The sequence below is a fragment of the Apis laboriosa genome, unplaced genomic scaffold, assembly GCF_014066325.1.
Source record: "Apis laboriosa isolate Shangri-la unplaced genomic scaffold, ASM1406632v1 scaffold1_cov151, whole genome shotgun sequence".
Classification (NCBI taxonomy): Eukaryota; Metazoa; Arthropoda; class Insecta; order Hymenoptera; family Apidae; genus Apis; species Apis laboriosa.
In genome coordinates this window covers 1324281-1342373 of record NW_025222279.1, presented here as the reverse complement: position 1 = coordinate 1342373, position 18093 = coordinate 1324281, and the positions used below count along the sequence as shown (strand labels likewise).

Here is an 18093-nt window from a genome sequence, read left to right as displayed (position 1 = left end):
ATCCGCTCAAAGCCATCCGAGTCGTAGTTAATCCTGGGGAGGGGATTTAAGACGAGCCACTAACGAGCCAAAATTTGATTCTCGATATCGAGCGTTGTCGATGATCGATCGATCGGATTGGATGATCATATTACCATAAGCTGGTACGCGCGTCGTACGATACCACCACGGGATAAAATCGGTCAAAGTTGATGCAATTCTTTTTTTTCATCGTAAAAGTTTTCTCCTCGAATCAGTTAGGAAGATTGATTAAAATTAATCGAAATCGGGAAACGATAATGGACAAGGATAAATCTGACTCAAGTACAATTACAAAACTTTCGATTCAATCGATCGATTAATTCTTAAAGTCAAATTGGTACTCGAATTAACGTTCTAATGTATAATTTCACGTTCGAATTGTCTGTCCCTTAACAACATAAGGATTCTATAAGTGAAGTGGAATCTCTATAAATTTCGTAATTTAGATTCTCAAGCACGAGCATTAATCACGATAATAATTACCGTAAACGCTGCATCACCTGATTAATTAATTTCACATACGTATATGCATCTCGAAGGCTAATTACACGCTACTTCGAAACATATTCTCAACTCTGATTTATTAACCGTACGATGATTCTTTATCCAATCCGCATTTTTTCCACTCGTTTCCAATCATCGAATATTTATTTTAATCTTCGCAATATTAATATACGTACGTTGGACGAGTCGGACGCGTAGCCTTCGTCCATGAACACGTCCACGTACTTGATAAACATCTCGATCTACGATCGCGAAAATAGCACAAACTTGTTTCTTCGACAAGCGAGGAGACAATGAGGGAAGAAAATGCGCGAGACAACTCGGGAGCGAAGTCGTGACGAGCACCGGTTGCTCGCCCCGCGACCGACAGACTGAGAGGCGAGAGAGCGAGATTTCGCGCGCGGCACACGGCGCGGTGATACGTCTTTCGCGATCCAATGAATCATCATCGGTCCACCGGAAGTAGCCGCTCCTCCACCTCGAGCCTGTGTCACCGTTTCTTTCTCACCTGTCCGCCTCTCGCGTCTAATACCTAATAGATTATTCTTCGAGATCGCGCTTTTTATCGAGATGGAAAGTTTTCTTAAGTGGAACGAACCGTAAACAGTGATCGGTAGAGAGTTTCTTTTTAATAGTAAATTCATGTGACAGATAATGTAGAAATTAACGAATTGGAAAATTAACGAAAGGGGGAGTAGTAGTAATGGGTAATAATTTTAACGTGAAATTACGATCCTCGGGATATCAGACTCTTCGAAACAAAAATCTATCTATTTTTTTCATGTGTAAACTATTTCACATTTGCCTTCAATTTTTTTTTCCACTTGATTAAATTTTTTAATGTCCACCAAAAGTTTCATCGTATATCTCAATTAGCATACAGAGATTCAATCTCGATAATTGGCGAGCAGACGTTACTTAAGCCATCGGAAAATTTCTCTTTCACGGTGTAATTATCACAATTTAACGACTATCGGCATTCTTCGATGCGTATCACGAGGACATCCCCCCCTCTCTCTCTCTTTTTCTCTCGTACCTCTTTCTCACTCGTTTTTTCTTTCGTTCCGTTTCCCATCGTCATTGTTCCAAGCGACACGACGTACTTTTACGCGGCATTCTTATCCCCGGCACCGTTTCTGGGCGCCTTTTCGCACACTTTCACCGCGCCATGTCGATTATATTATTCTCTAGAAATAGCTAGGAACACGGAACGCGGCGATTTGTACAGCCGCTCGATCGCCGCTCGATAATCGTTATCGAGTCACGAGCCGGAGGCCCTGTGAGCTCACCTGTGTACTCTTCCACCTATGAAAACGAGCGTACGAAAACTTGGACCGCTTTCCATTTCACCGTTTCTTCGTACAATCTCCTCCTCCTTCTCTTCCCCTCCTTCTTTTTTTTTTGCAAGAATCGTGTCGAAATCGATTCGATACACGGCGTACAAGTATGCTCGTTATAACACACCAATTCTCACACACACTTTTCTCACAGATTGTTGCCGAGCCTACTAACGATCTAATCGAATATCTTTTCTTCCTTCTCTCTCTCTCTCTCTCTCTCTCTCAAACATTCCATGGATAGATCTTCCAACGAATCCTAAAAAAAAACCGAGATAAATGTGAAATATTTCCAAAATCCCAAAACCCATTTCACGGAATACTAATACCAGAAGCTTTCACCGATTTTATACTCCCCTTTTCTTTCGACTAATCCTTTTATATATATATGTATGTATGTATATGTATATTCGAGAATCCTTCGCGTCCCTCGAATAAAAGAAGATTCGAAGGAAGCGCGTCAGTGGGGCGAAAAATCACCGAAATCCTGCCACGATTACACGTGCCCGTATACCAAGAGATATTCGTCTCGGGGCACAAAGAGTTCCGATCCCAATCGCGTCTCGAGATCAGCGAAATAAATACTCGTCGGGAGTTGGATCCCGAGAAGAGTGTTCTCCTCGTTCAAAGGAGAATCTTTTCTTCCCTTCTTCTTCGAGAAGGGAGGGGGAAGAGATTCGGAGGGACAGAAACCGGAGAAAGATTTCTTCTTTCAGAGGGGGTGGCTTTTCGAGGGGGTGTGGGTAGGCAAGATTGTCCTGACCACGCACAAGAGGCTGTTTGTTAATGCAGCCCGACGAGTCTGGCTGGGGACGTCCTCGCATATTAATCAACGGGGACAAAGGAGGGACGTGTCGCGTGAGAGCAAAGGAAGGCGGTGTGGAATGGGGGGAAGAAAAATCCCGAGAGGGGGAGGATCGCGACGACGTTTCGTTCCGCGGTGGATTTTCGATGGCGTCAAGGTGGCCGGCAATCCTCGACACGACCGGTTAAATTATTGGCTAATTAGCATGGCGCGTATTCGAAAAGAAGAGGAGGGGAAGGGAGAAGAGTAGAGTAGTAGTTGTTTTCTATTCGAGAGAAGCGACGATGGTGGTAGCCGTATATCGAGCTTTCTGGCTCCAGGCGTAGAAATCCGATTCCGCGTATTATTTATCCGACGCTTTGCACAATCGACAATCGTTCAACATCTCGTTCCGGTCCCGACGAACGTTCCTCGTCGCTTTTACCTAACTTGGAGGAGAGGTCTCTTGGAACGTCATGGATCATCGAGAAGAAAGTCTCGATATAAGAAAACGTTTAACCTTACCTACTGTTAGTATTTAAGATTAAAAATCTACTCGATCCAAGTTTAATAAAAACGCGCTGAACAAAATTTTTGCAAAATCCATCATCTTTTTTGTATATCACGACACGCAGAAACATCTCGGAATCTTCTTAACGCGTTTCCAAGCGTGTGGAAAGCAAAGGAGGTACACTCGCATCGCTCGTTGAAACAAAGAAATGGCCGAAGAAGAGCTCGTCGAGAGCTCGATCAATCGTTCAAAATCGGTTCGAACGCGGTGAATGGAAGAGAAAGGTCGCGGGGATCCTTTCTTCTTCTTCTTTCTTTTTTTTTTCTTTCGCTATACGATACGGTACGCGGATACACGCGTCAAGCGTGGAAAAAGGAAGGATACAGAAAAGGCCGTGACGTGTATCGTTGGAGAAGCGTGTTTGGACGTATCTACCGTTATCCACGCTGGTCCAATCGACGACCCCGCGACACCACGAGCTATTTCACCGCGGACTGTTTACGCCTCTGTGCTGTCCGGATCGCGACGTCCACCTCCGATCACTCGGATGACCTCTCGAGAGGATCCTCCGCGAGAGGGTTCTGATTAACGCGATCTTGGGATAAGAATCGGGAATCGAAGGAGTCTCGGAGGTTCTTCTTCTCTCCGGGTAACGGAGAATCGCCGTTTTTCCGAATTTTGCATGGTCAACAGGATTGTTATCGCGGTTTCTGAAGACGATCGGTTCTGAGACGTGGACGATCTGTTCTCGACTGGACACGGTTCGATGGTTAATTGTGGTTTTAGATTTTTTTTCTTCTCGGTTATGAATTTTAGATTACACAAGTTTCGAAAGGAAAGATGTTGAAACGTAAAATTTTAAATGTAAGCTTTAACTCTGATCGTTGCACGATATATATTTAATATATTAATTATGATTGATTAACGAGTAATATTATGTTACACGCGTTGTTTAAAACGCTCGTTAATTGGATATCGTAAACTTCATCGAGATAAGATATTTACGCTTCGCTCGATTTTATGTATTCCAGAAATATCTCGCTTTTTACACGATGTATAAAAATGAATATTCATGTTCAAACGTTGAAAAGAAAAGAAAAGAAAAAAAAAAAAAACCAAGGGAAAGAATCATGCCTGTAATTATCCGTGCCCGAGTCGAGATTTAGAATTAAAAACTCTAATGTATTTTCTCTCAACGTTTCGCGTACCCGTTCATCCGGACAAATGGCGCGGAGAAGAGAAGAGGAGAGAAGAGGAGAGAAGAAGAAATCGGTTGGACGGCACAATTTTTGTCCCGATTGCAGCAATCGCTCGAATGGAAGCCCCCTCGAACGCTCGAAGGCCTCGTGAGGTAACGTAACTTTTTCCATCAACCATCTCGATATTACGATATTACAAGAGAGCGTGGACGTTACACGCACTCGGGACAAATTGCTTTCCAGTTACGCAACACTGGAGAACACCTGTCTCTCGAAAAGTTACAAAATCCCTGCTTCCTGTGGCGGAGTGATTTATTACTCGGCCGAGGCTAGATTTACATCCAGGGGAATCGATATCAACAGAAACAAATCTTCCTCTCATGTCCGCCGTTTCGAACACCGATCCGCGAGCCTCGGATTAATAAAAGATTCTTCTCCGCACAGAGCGGATTCTCTGCCGTCGAAGAAAACCGTCCCCCTTCCCTCTCTCGTTTTCAACCAGACAGCGGCGTATCCTTTTCCCTCTCTTCCGTCCGCCGTATCTCGCATCTCGCTTCGACTAAAGAACGACTGATCGCAGCGGTTCGTTTATATAACGTAATGGGCATTAATAACACGGCATCGAGGTCAAATCCACGCGGAATGCATAACGCGCGTATATATATATATACATATATATATACATATATATATATATATACGAATGTCGAGGAATGCAACGTGCATTACGTACGATATATAGGCGTGCATAAGCACGTATACATAGGAGGCACGTTGCAAGAAACGCGAGGATATACGTGGACTACCGAAGGGATTACGAAACGCCGCGTATATACACCATGGACGATAATTTCGATCGAAATAAGGGGGAGGGAGGGTCCATAAAGGAATATGCGTAATAACGCGAAAATATCAAGTTGAAGCTCTGTTTCGTGTTGCAAGATTAAAAAAAATCGTATCGTATTTGTGTATTTTTTTCCCGTCCGTAGTGGTAATGGTAATTAAATGATTCTATATTAATACAAGCGAATACGAAAGGTGCGGCTTACAAGACAACAAGTTTTTTAAATATTTCATAAATTACTCGGTGTATAATAAAAAAAAAAAAAAAAAAAAAAAAAAAGAAAATATTTTCACAAGCAAAAGTTTGTGCAGCATGAAACGAAATCATAATATCGAAATCATTAATTTGGAATATTATTACACTAATGAATTCATCGCTTATTTATATACTCCGTATTTAATTCGTTTATAACGAGGATAAATTAACGCTTATCTTTATTTTCTTATCGGCCATCGAAATGAAATTTTCCAGAATCGCTATTTCTAATATTTCTAACAGAAAAATTTCCACGGAAATTATTTTTTTCTCTTTCTCTCGTTACAAAACTTTCCGCAAATATTATACCCCGTATCCCCACACGCGCAACATTCTCTCCAACATTTTTCTCGCGTCCAAGGATCGTACGTACTTTCGCGCCATCCGCAAATATCAAAGATTTCGTCAAACATATCGGGCATAATGTTCGCGTGCAGCCAAGACAAATACCCCCGAGGGGTATTACCTTCGTCGATTTCTACGAAAGAAAGTTCGGCGGGTACGGTGAACCTGTTCCTTACGGTCACCGAATCCATTCAAACGAGACTAATGGACGAGAGGAACAGGACGATATATTATATACATATATATATATATATATATACAAGTCGACTACCGAGAGGATTACGAAAGCCTCGACTTATCCGCGAGGAGACGATAATTCCTCGACGAAGCCGCGACACGCTCCTCTGCCCACATTCGCCTTTCGCCGTTCGCGTGTGACGGTTCGGGATAACAGAAGAGGAATCTTTCGTGGAAGAATTATTCTACGATGAGGAGGCGATTGTTCCACGATATTCCCTCCCCTCTATTCACCAACTCTAAGAATTTCCTTGGGTTCGATTCCTTCTTCGTTCGAGCGAGGAGGATATTGAAAGAGGAATCATTATTTATTCTCTGAATTCTCTGAATGACTCGTGTCTTTATAATTTTAAGAAAAATCACCAGCAAATGTGAACATTACCAAATCCTCCATTGCCTTCGTTTATTACACTTACGTTTTTCCTCGATCATAAAATTTGGAATATTCCAAAAAAAAAAAAAAAGTAAAAATAAACAAAATATTGAAGCTAATACGTGGGCGGATCAGAAGAATCTGAAACCTGGTTTCCATCCAGAACAGAAACGGAGAAAGGACGGAGAAGATGTTTATCCGTCTAATCCAAATAAATTGTATCGTGAAAAGAAAAAAAGAGAACAGACAGAACACGGCCATAAAAATGGAACAATTGTAGTAAAAATATCAGTGGCTGCTTTTAAATAAACCATTAAAAGACGGAAACCATGAGAAGCGGGAGAAGCAAGCCTAAGTTTCGAGTCGAGCCTCGAAATGAAGCGATTCCAGTAATGGAAGCAGGTGGCCGCGTAAAAATTCACCGGTGCACGATGTTCATTCATTAAGCGCACGCGATCCTGGGGCACGGCCGACTGTATATATACGGGATACAGTTTCTGTACATAATAATAATAATAATAATAATAATAATAATACTCGAAGCGAGCACGGCCGAGCGAAGGCAGTGGTGGCCAAGCCTTGGCTTAGATTCCACCTTTGTCGCGTACGCTACGAACTCGGCGGCAGCCCAGTGGCGTAGGGCGGTTCTCGAACGCCTTTTCCTCCTCCTTTTCCTCCTCTTCCTCTTTCGTGCGGTTTTGTACGGTACTTTCTCCTCGAAGCGGGATTGTGACACACGAGTAATTGCATACTTTCGTCGTCGAGGTTATGATGAAAGTTCCAACCAGAAATCAACGGCCTCAGCCTTGCCGCGCGGATACTTCTCCTTCTCCAACGCTCTCCGAAAACTTATTCCTCCCTCCCTTCGCGAGATACCGCAACGACCGATCCATTGTATCATAAGGAGAGAGAGAGAGAGAGAAAGAGAAAGAGGAGGGAGAGGGAGAGAGGAGAACGAAAAGGGTATAATTTCGATAAAAGACCGACGAACGAACGAACGAACGAACCAGGAAACGATTCCTCCGAGCGGATTTATAGCGAAAGAGGGGAAAGACCGCTGATTCTACGCCTCTGCGCCTACACGTACACACCTTTACTATTTAGCGGCACTTCGTAATAACCGCTGGCAGAGGTATTCGAGCCACGACCAAGGAATCTCATTCCGTTCACCTCGATGACGGAATTCCGATAGCGGGGCCCGAGCCACTCTCGGCATTCTTCCCAGCTCCTCGTGCTCGCGAACTCCTCTTGAATCCCCGCGATTCGATACAACGTCCGTTTCTAAGTAACAATATAATCGGCCGCTCTTCTTTCATCGTAAACACGAACCGATTTCGCTCGTTAGGCGAGCTCCAAGTGTTGGGAAGCGAAACGTTGCGCAATTTGTACAATTGGGATGCGGGAAGATCGATCGTTGAACGTCCACCGGCCGAGAGATCCAGCGCTTTAATCCCTGACAGACTCGTATTAGGCACAACGTGTAATACCGTTAGCCATTCGATTGGAGAACGCCGATGGGAGTCGTTTACCTGGCGAGAAAGAGAGAGAGAGAGAGAGAGAGAGAGATTGGCACGCGTGCATTTCTTCAAACTACGTTCTCCGCTAATCCAGGTGTGTAACCGATTTTTCGACCTCGTACAACGACGACGAAAATCGACGATCATTGTACTACACACAGGTTGTAGGTTAACGGGTTGAAGACAGACGACGCACGTTAACGGAGTAACAATGATAACATTGTCGGGGGGGGGACACGAGCTGTCGCTTTGTGCTTTCTCCTCTCGCGGTCTCGATACCGAGCCGAATATCGATGGGGGACAACTGGCGGATATCTTGTTAACATCGAGCCGTGCTTTTCTTCTCTTTCTGTCTTTCTCCATTCTCGTTCCAAGCGATATTTCATTTCATAGTTTACTCTATCTGTTCTATCGTGAAAAAATTTGAAGAAATGAAATGATTGTATAATGCGATTGGATAATACGATTGATCTCGAATTAATGGAATTGATTTCGAATTAATGGAATTGATTTCGAATCTGATATATATATATATATATCAGAAAGAGAATGAAATCCATTCGTTCAAAGAATCGAAATACTCGGAGGAAGAAGAAAATGCGAAAGGTTGGACATCGAGGGGGACGCATTCGAGAAGAGTGGAAAGAGATTCGGTTTAACGATCGGGCGAGTAGAAAAGGGAGAATCGAAAAGTCGTGTCGCCGGCCAAGGAGAATCGGTGCCGATGAAAGGAAGGAATTTGGTGAATGGGAGTGCCACGACTTGTTTTTCCACTACAATGGCGATGCCGTAAGAGATGGAGAGGGATGGAGGATAGAAACGGACTCGCTGCATACGGCGATCGGCAAACCGTCGTGGAATTTCTACGGATCATAGATATCCTTCCAAGGTGATCGAGAGGAATCTATTCGACCAGACCAGATGGAAATTTCGAAATTTCGAATTCGAATCGGGATTCATGGTTCTTCTCCTTCTGGCGCACGTTCGAGTACGCGTACGCGTGGAAATTCAATTCGTGTTCGAGTTATTTTTTCCCGTAGAATCGTCCGTTCAGGTCGTTGATTCGAAAGCGAGTCGCGTGGAAAGTTGTTGTTCGTTCGATCGAACCTTCGTCACGGAGAGAAAAGAAGAAAATAATTTATGAGAGTAAATAATTATTTATGCATTTGTCGTTCGTTAAATTTGGCACGCATCAACTTGTCCTATCGGTTACTTCCCACGGGCAATTTTCTATAAAATTCTAATTTCTACAAAAATGCTACGCTATTTCTGTTTGACTGCTCGACGACTTCGATGAGAAAGATTCGATGTAGAAGATCAACAAAAATTTACTTGATCTTGTCCCTCCCATCGATGAAAAATCGTGCAATTAGCGCGATAACGAAGTCATAAAGGAGTGCGCGAGCAAAAGAATCGGAGCGAAAAATGAATGATTCAGGATGGACGGAAAAGAAAAAGAGAAAGAAAAAGAGAGAGAGAGAGAAAAATTGGAGATCGGAGTGAAGAAGTCAGAAGAGTTTCACGGTGCGGATCTGTGATAGCGAATCGAACGACGACAGAGGCGGGAGGAGGGAGAGGTGGGTGTCCTTGAAACATGGTAGTTAACCATCACCAGCATCGACCACGAGGGACCATTACCATCGCCGTGGATCCAAGTGTGGATCGAGGTGCGTGCACGCGCCCCCATCGACCAATAAGACCACCGGGACGAAATCGAAACGCGACCAACCACCCCCCTCTCCTGGATGCTTTCGATTCTTTCTTCTCGAATAACGAACGAACAACTTTCGATTTCGAAAAGTTTGCAATTCTTTAGAAAGCGATTATCAAACTATAATTTACTTAATCACTCGGCCTTAAGAGGGTGCTCTGCAAAAGTTTCAAGTTTAGAGAGTATGTGATATATATATCCGTAAATATATCCGAAGTAGAAATATTCGTTCCAGAGCGATGATTGTCGGCGACGAGAAAAAAAAATTTTTATCGAATAGTGGCTCGATATCCGACAGGGGTCGATGCTCTTATCCAAGATAAGAAGCTTGGAGAAACGGAGCTATTTCGACTTGGCGTTTAATAATTTCTGTTTTCCAAATAAATAAACTAGATCGATAAATATTTTCCCCACTCCAGTTTCTCTCTCTCTCTATCTCTCTCTCTTTTTCCAGAGCCTCTCGATATAATATATACGTGGATGTTAATAAATAACGCGAATGGAATAAAGAAGGAAGAGAGAGAGAGAGAAGAAAAAAAACTTGGCGAGAAAACAAAGGCGGCCAAAGTCTGGAGAACGGATAGAATCGTTCTCTGTAAAAATAGATGGTACGCCACCGCTTTTTGCTCCCGTTCGAGACGATGTATAAATCGTGCTCCTTGCCCGCGGCAGGTAGCAACGATACAATGTATAATTATAGTATAACGTACGATTTAATTTCTCGTTCGGGTTGGCGCAAATTATTCGCGCGTGCGTTTGGCGTTCCAAGAGAAGGCAAAGAGAGGAGGAGGAGGAGGAGGAGGAGGAGGTTCTATTCAGAACCAGTTCTTAGGCCGCGCGAAATTGGACCGAAATTTAAAGGTCTTCCGAAAACCTTTTTTCCCTCTCCAGGCCAAAGCATCCTCTTTTCGGGGAGAGAGAACGAGCTTTATGCAAATTTTCCTCCCCCTCCCCGTGAATGCCCCCGGTGTACGGTCATCAGGTAGCAAGGTCGTATTTTAACGAAAATGTCGTGATGGGTTTGCTGCCTCGATTTCGTAGTGCAAAATTATGCAGGGATCGCTGAAACGATCCTCGAAAGAAGTCCTCTTTTAAACGATTTGAAGATCAAATAGGCGTTAAAATCTCGCGCAAGTTCATTCGCTTCGCTACTTCCATTGCCAATAATTTTAACATCGTTCGTTGAAAAGGCTGAACAGCATTAGATAATTTTTTAAACGGATGAAAAAGAAAAAAAAAAAAGAGAAAGAGACGCGAAAATTCTTGTAGACGAAAATAATTAGACGCATCTCGTAGTAGAGATATATTAATTATCGCGAATATGGTGGAAAGACACGCGAAAATTCCTGAAGAAGGCAAGAGGAAAGTTGATTTCAACGAAGATGCATTCGATATTTTAAAATGAAAAAAAAAAAAAAAGAAAAAAAACAAAAAAGAAAAAAAAATTAGACGTATTCCACGGAAATACATCCTAATAGAGATTCGTCGAGTTACCGCGAAAGAAGGAACGGCTGGGAGACACGCGGAAATTCCTTCGTTCCCAGTTTCTCTCTTCCTATTTCAAGAAACGAGCACCGCTTCTGACTACTCTCGGCGACGGCTTTGAAGACCGCCAAGACCCATACCAGGAAATGCACACACGCAGAAAGAGAGACAGAGAAGGAGAGAGAGAGAGAGAGAGAGCAAGAGAGAACGACAAGTCTCTAGCAGGTTCGCCTCTCTATCCACTCCCTTTTCTCTTATTCCTTTATTATTCCTTCAGCTCCTTTTCTCTTCCTAACCGCTCCGGTTGAGAGAGTTCTTCCTGCTGCCGGTTCGAGGCAACGATTCCTCTCATTCGTCACGAACAGGTGCGGACTTGACAAGACGAAACTTCGATTTCGAAAGTATTCATGTGTCCATGGAGAGATTAAGCCGATTTTTAACCGATCGAAACGAAAGAAGCGGAACAACAACGAGGCCCCTCAATCGCGAATTTCGTTATCCCGGCGTTAGATGATCGGGAAGGTAAATCGTGACACAAGATATACCAAGAGATGCCATCTTGAAAATTCACGTTTCGCTGAGTCAACGATAACTGTACCTTGATTAGGGTTTTGAAGAAGACTCGTCCAAGATTTACGAGCAAAATAATATATAATTCTCTATGCTCTCCTCTTCCCGAACGAAGTTGAATTTGTAACTGACATAGAAGAATTCGTGAAATTTTCCATCTTTCTTTTCTCCTATGTCTGGATACTTTTATAAGAATCGATGTTGAACTTTTTCATGTTCAACGAATGAATTCAGTGACTTTCCTTCCTTTTAATTCTCGTAATTAAAATTTATCTCGTCACTTTTCCTCCATTATCTCCTCACTTTCCTCCTGAATCGAACTATCACTTCTTAACCTTAAAAATCCTTGTTAAAGCTGAACGATTTTGGATATTGCACAAATGTGCTCGAACAACTATCACACTACCGTAAGACTGTATAATCGTTTACATTATGAGCGAACGAATGATACTTTAACTCTTTAGGATTAATTCAATTGCAAGATTTGGTTTTTCCTCCAATCCTTGCTTTTAGTGAAAATGCACACTGGAGGGCGGTTTCGAAGAATGTGGAGGTTTGCTCCACGGTGGTCCATCGCATAACGTGCAAGCAAGTGTTGTAAAATGGCCGTTGCTGTGCTATCTTTGTTTAAATTAAAGATTTGGAGAGCGTTATGAAAATCATGTCCGCTCATAAATTATTGTGAGGCTATTAAATGTACTCGAACTGTTGAAAATAAAAGCGTTATCCGACCGCTTCAATACAACCCTTAACACCCCTTTCTTTTTTTTTTTTATTTTCCTTATTTCTGAACAAGGTATCGACGATGTTCAAACTTGTATTTATAATGTAACAGAATACAAAGAAGAGGAGAAATCAAGGATCTTGAGATAAAACCTCTTTATCGCCATGGTATTATACCCATTGACGAATATCTTGCGCACTTTGGTCACGGATTCTCGCGTTTAAGGGACGTTTACGACGTCTTCTGCGTCCATATACGATACACCTATAGGCAGCTGTATATAGCAGTGAGAGAAACGCACACATATACACGGGAGAGGGAAGAAGAATCGCGGGACACCACGATGTGACTGGCGCCTTTAACGAGCATACTTTTGACATCCTTAAGAGGGCTCCTATAAACCGCGCGAAGAGTCGTGACAACGACCTTGTTGACGTCCGACCAAGGAGAATGGCTCCCTTAGTCATCGTAGGAATGTCGACTAAACGCCATCGTGTATACGCGTGCCGATGCACTTCCTCTATCTGCCACGTTTAAAGTTTAAACGTTCCGCCGATATCAGCCGAGCATCGAATATTCTTAATGGAAACCCCTTGAGCGCGGCGCCCTTCTTCGTGGAATGGAGTTGGACGACTCCTAGAGAAATCTCTAATACGATGTCCAAATTTGTTCAATGAATGTGTAGTTTCTTCACTAAATCCTATCCTTTGGTACGAAAGCGTGGCAAAGCAATCGCGATTAAAGCAATAAATAGTTAAGATAAAATAAAAATATGTAATAAAATAAAATATATAGTAAAATATATAATATGTAATAAAATAAATAAAATAAAATATGTAAGTATATGGAAATCCTTTAAAATTTTCCATAAAAATAATTTCAATTAAAAGGAATCGTCGAGGATCCATCGATTATCGATAGATCATAAAAACACATAATTCCTATTTGCTATAATATTGTTTATCAATAATATCGGTAAATTTAGAAATTAAATTTGAAAATAAAATTTCGAGGACCAATTCAACTCCAATTCGACTCTTGGAGAAATACGATGTCCAAATTTGTTCAATTTTCTTTACTAAATCTTCCTTGATATCCTATCCTATCCTTTGGTATGAAAGAGTCGCAAAGCAATCGCGATTAAAGCAATAAATAGTTAAGATAAAATATGTAAGTATATGGAAATCCTTTAAAATTTTCCATAAAAATAATTTCAATTAAAAGGAATCGTCGAGGATCCTTCCATTATCCATATATCATAAAAACACATTGACTATAATTCCTATTTGCTATAATATTGTTTATCAATAATATCGGTAAATTTAGAAATTAAATTTGAAAATAAAATTTCGAGGATCAATTTCAAAGACGATATACGATATCGAAATATCGGATATACGAAAATCGTTTGGATAAGAAGGATAGGAGGATGAGTTAAGGTTTGGTATGCCTAATCAGGTGGTATCGCCTAATTTCCGGAAAACGTTTGACAAGAGCATCCGGCACGTACGTACGGATTGCAGTCAGCATACGGTCAATGCACCAGCCCAGTTTTCAAAATAACTTCAAACGCGCCTAACCAAATCCTGTCTCGGTCGCACTATACCACTTCTGTCCCCTTCCCTCCTTGTTTCACGGAATCGAGAATATCCTCTCGGACATTCGCAGACTGTCTCTTGACCAGGCGCCAAATCGCCCACTTTATATTTGTGCACCGACACGGGAATATGCATAGGCCGATTCTATAATCGTGCCTACCCAAGTCTACCAAGTGTGAATCACTTATAAATAAACCATCGAGAATATTGGCCGTAATTGGAAGAAATTCTCCGCCCGCAAGAATTTCTCCCCCTCCCTCTTTTGTTGTTACCTCGTCGAGATTCTTCGTGTCCACCAACTTCCTCCTCGAGAGCCTTCGTGGAAAAATTCCTTCGTCTCGCCCAAAAACAAAACACCACTACGCTTTATGCAACATTTTCACAGTGTGAAAATAATTAACGATTGCGTGTCGCGCAAGATGAAGAATTCACTTAAAGTGGAAATGTCACGTGAGAATCGATGTTAAAAAGATATATCACTTTGTAATAATATTCTCTAATATTTTTTCACTTTAGGATAAAAGTTGATCGATCGAACATCGATGATTAAATTCTTCGTGGTATATTCGAACAAAAATTGGATAACGCATTGGGTAATCGGTTCAGTTCGATCCGTGCAATAGGTGGTCTGAGAATCGACTGAAAGACAGTCGGGGTTGCGAGGCTGTCGATTATCGTGCGTGACGCTGTTGGTGGGGAAAGTAAAGCCACCCTTAAGTCACATACCGTTTACATTTGGATTTCCTTTCGCTCCTTATCTCGGTGACGTGGAAATCCTCAAGATGCCGGCACTTATCTATCCTGCTCGGCTTTCACGGAATGGTCCAATCAATGTACGTATTTTGTTGACAGTTCGCGGTAGTGATAGGGAATGAGCCAATAGTATCGATCGTTCGAGAATGTAATCGTGTTTCAGGCGAGGATATTTTATTCCCAGATTCGTTATCTCTCGTCTCATTTTTCTTGTGGCTTCGTTCAGGGTCAAGATGATGTACGAGCAGAAATTCGAGCCCAAAAATTGGAACCTATCGTTCACTTTTATTTCACTTGTAAATCGAATCGAAGAAATTTTCCAAATAATCCAAATTTGAATTGAAAAAATTTTCTTTTAATCTAACGAGGTTATATCGTCAATAAACGAAAAATCGTGCGACAGCGTTAATTGTACGCCGTAAGAGGATTAAAAAAAAAGTATTTTGGTTATCCGGTAACAATGATGAATCAGATTTATAAACCTATCAACTTTCTCTTTGAAAGTTATCTTTATGCAAATTCTACATCTTGTAACCAAATTGATGGCGGCGATAAATCGGTAAACCAACATCAAGTTTCAAGTGATCACCATACGTTTAAACAAACTTTCTAATCCTCTAAATTAATTCCACACTGCTATAGATTTTCTGGACAATACTGGATACGAGGACTACGCACACGTATCTGTAGAAACGCTATTTTCTTGCATTTTCCACTTTCTAAAATATATTATAAAAATACGTTATACGCTGTTAAATAATAAATATATATATATATATATATATATATATATACCTCTAATTTAAACTCCAATTTAAATTTGCTTTCTATTTTATTAATATCGAAATTTATTTTATTCTTATTTTAAATTAAAATTGAACTATTCTTACTTTCGACATTGACTTTTAACTTTATATATAAACTCTGATATTACGTGGCTCTGCCCACGCTTCAAAACCTATTCCTTTTCTTTTCACATTCTCTCCAATTATCCATTTTCAATAAAAATAAAAAAAAAAAACCTTTCCGGAAATACGAATTCCACGAAAGGCAATTAAAGACATAAAGAACAACGTGACTGCATCAAGTAGAAAGGGCAATAACTATAAATCGTTTCAGATATTCGAAACGATTCATAGTGCAATAATCGCAACAAAAGAACGTCACGAACTGTCGATACAATGGACCATTTGGAAATTATTAACTGAATTTTCCACGTTCTGTCAGCATACGGCCGTTTACGATTATCCCTTTCAAGGGATATTGATTTCTTACAGATTTATTACAATCTTTATTACAATCTAATTCGATTCGAAGATGGGATAGAGCAGAAATCGATTGTTAAATTTATATATTCGAGGAATATCGGTCACTTTGCCTCGCGAGATCGCCTCTTAATTATTTCGCACAAGAATTATACACGCTCTTTTGCGGCTTTGTTCGTTGGACAAGTTGTCAATTCATTTAGAAAGTTTTTCAGGATAAAAGTAAAAAAATTCGTTTCAAATCTCTTCCTCTTTAATCCTTTCAATCCGTGGCTACAAACAAACAAAATTTTATCCCAATCGAAAAGGAAAATAAAAATTTTAAACCCTTCGAACCGAATCTAATATTTATAAAATTATAACGAGTGAATAGAAAGAAACACAACTGCTCCTAATCTAACACGATGTAAAAAAAAAAAAAAAAAATGGCAAAACCTAATAACCCAAATGGCATCGTCGCGAGTCATCGCGAAACGGTACCGAAGATATGTTTAGCACGTTGCAAAGAATATTTCTCGGTAAAGAAAAAGCGATGAAACGGAGCGAAAAATGAGCAGCGAGAGAAACGTTGCAACGAGGAGAGGAAAGTCGTATCTTTCCACCCAACCACGCTACGTTTTTCCTACGTTCTTTCTTTTCGTCTCGAAAACACGAAGGGTGGGCGACGATAATTTCGCCCCACCTGTCGTCGATCCTCCTCTTCCCCTTATATCGCCCTCCTCCGAGAGGGTGTGCTTTTTTGATTTCGAAACCGGATACCTTGGATATCCGAGGAGAAGGCGGGGGGAGGAGGAGGAGGAGGAGGAGGAGGGCAGGTCGAAACGGCGCCAAAATAGAAACGCATCGGGGCGAACGCTACAAGTGGGACGCCGTGCCACGAACACACGGTTGGTGACGACGACGAACGACGAGGAGATGACGAAGAAGAAGAAGAAGAAGAAGAAGAAGAAGAAGAAGATGAAGAAGAAGAGGAGGAGGAGGAGGAGGAGGAACCGACGAAGAGACGCATAGAAATAACCGACGACTGGAAGAAGTCCAAGAAGAAGGAGACTGTGCACGCGCCGGCAAAGAACAAGACAGTGCACGTCATTCACGAGACTCATGAACGAGAGTCTCTCTTCCTTCTTTCCGATCTAGAAAATCTTATGGAATTATGTCACGCCGATTCGGTCAATTAGAGGCAGATTTCGTCGCGACTGTGCTTATTTCGAGAAAATAGAATCGCGAAAATAGAAAGGAGATTGAAATTATTGTTGATACAAATTTTCCTAGTTCTTCCGGAATAGAATTAATTATTACTATTAATACTATAGTTTGATCTTGTCGAAGCGTGCAACACGTACGAAAAAATTATTATAGCAAAGGTTAACGACGAGTAATGGCGTGTCGCGCGTAGGAGTCGAACAATCAAACCACCGAAACACTCTCACAATGACGCTTCTTTTCTAGAAAATCCAGAAAAGAAATCACTTCATATTTTTATATTAGCCGCGAACAAACGGAAAGTTGGCCGACACTCGAGAGCTCGAATTTTTACATCTCTCGGTTTAGTCGTAAGAGCAAACAGAGGCGGAAGATTGTTTTCCGCGAGTTTCACGACGCTTTAAACGGTGCTGGGTTTCACGCTCGGCTGGAAAACGGGCAGAGTCCTTCTCCAATCCCCGTTGACGAGTGGCTTGTCGAGTGTCTCCTCCGCGCCTCGTTATCGGGAGGCAGGCAGGCAGGCAGGCAGGCAGGCCGAGCGCGGGGAAGCCGGGAGGAGATACAGAGGCGCGGTGCAGTAGCGGCGCAGTAGTTGCCGGAGGAGGAATTCGAAAAAACAATTTCGATAAAACGCGGTAATGGGACGGCCGCGTTCAAGAGTTGAAAGTCCGCGTGGAATTTCAATCGCGTTACGACACACACGAACGTCTTCCTCGAACGCACTCTTCCTCCATCCACTCCTCAACCTGACCTGAAGAATTCGCTCGAAGGAAATCTCGCGATCGAATGAAAATTCCAAACTGTCGTTGCTTCGACCCGAAAGGTCTCTCGCCAACTCACCAACTCTAGCTCCAACT

At 41.9% G+C, this 18093-nt stretch overlaps 1 protein-coding gene across 3 annotated transcripts in view; it reads right to left on the bottom strand.

Annotated features, from left to right (window-relative positions):
- Positions 1-18093, bottom strand: part of LOC122712281 (rho GTPase-activating protein 20-like) — a 176267-nt gene that overhangs the window by 8248 nt on the left and 149926 nt on the right. The gene's annotated exons all lie outside the window — the stretch shown is intronic.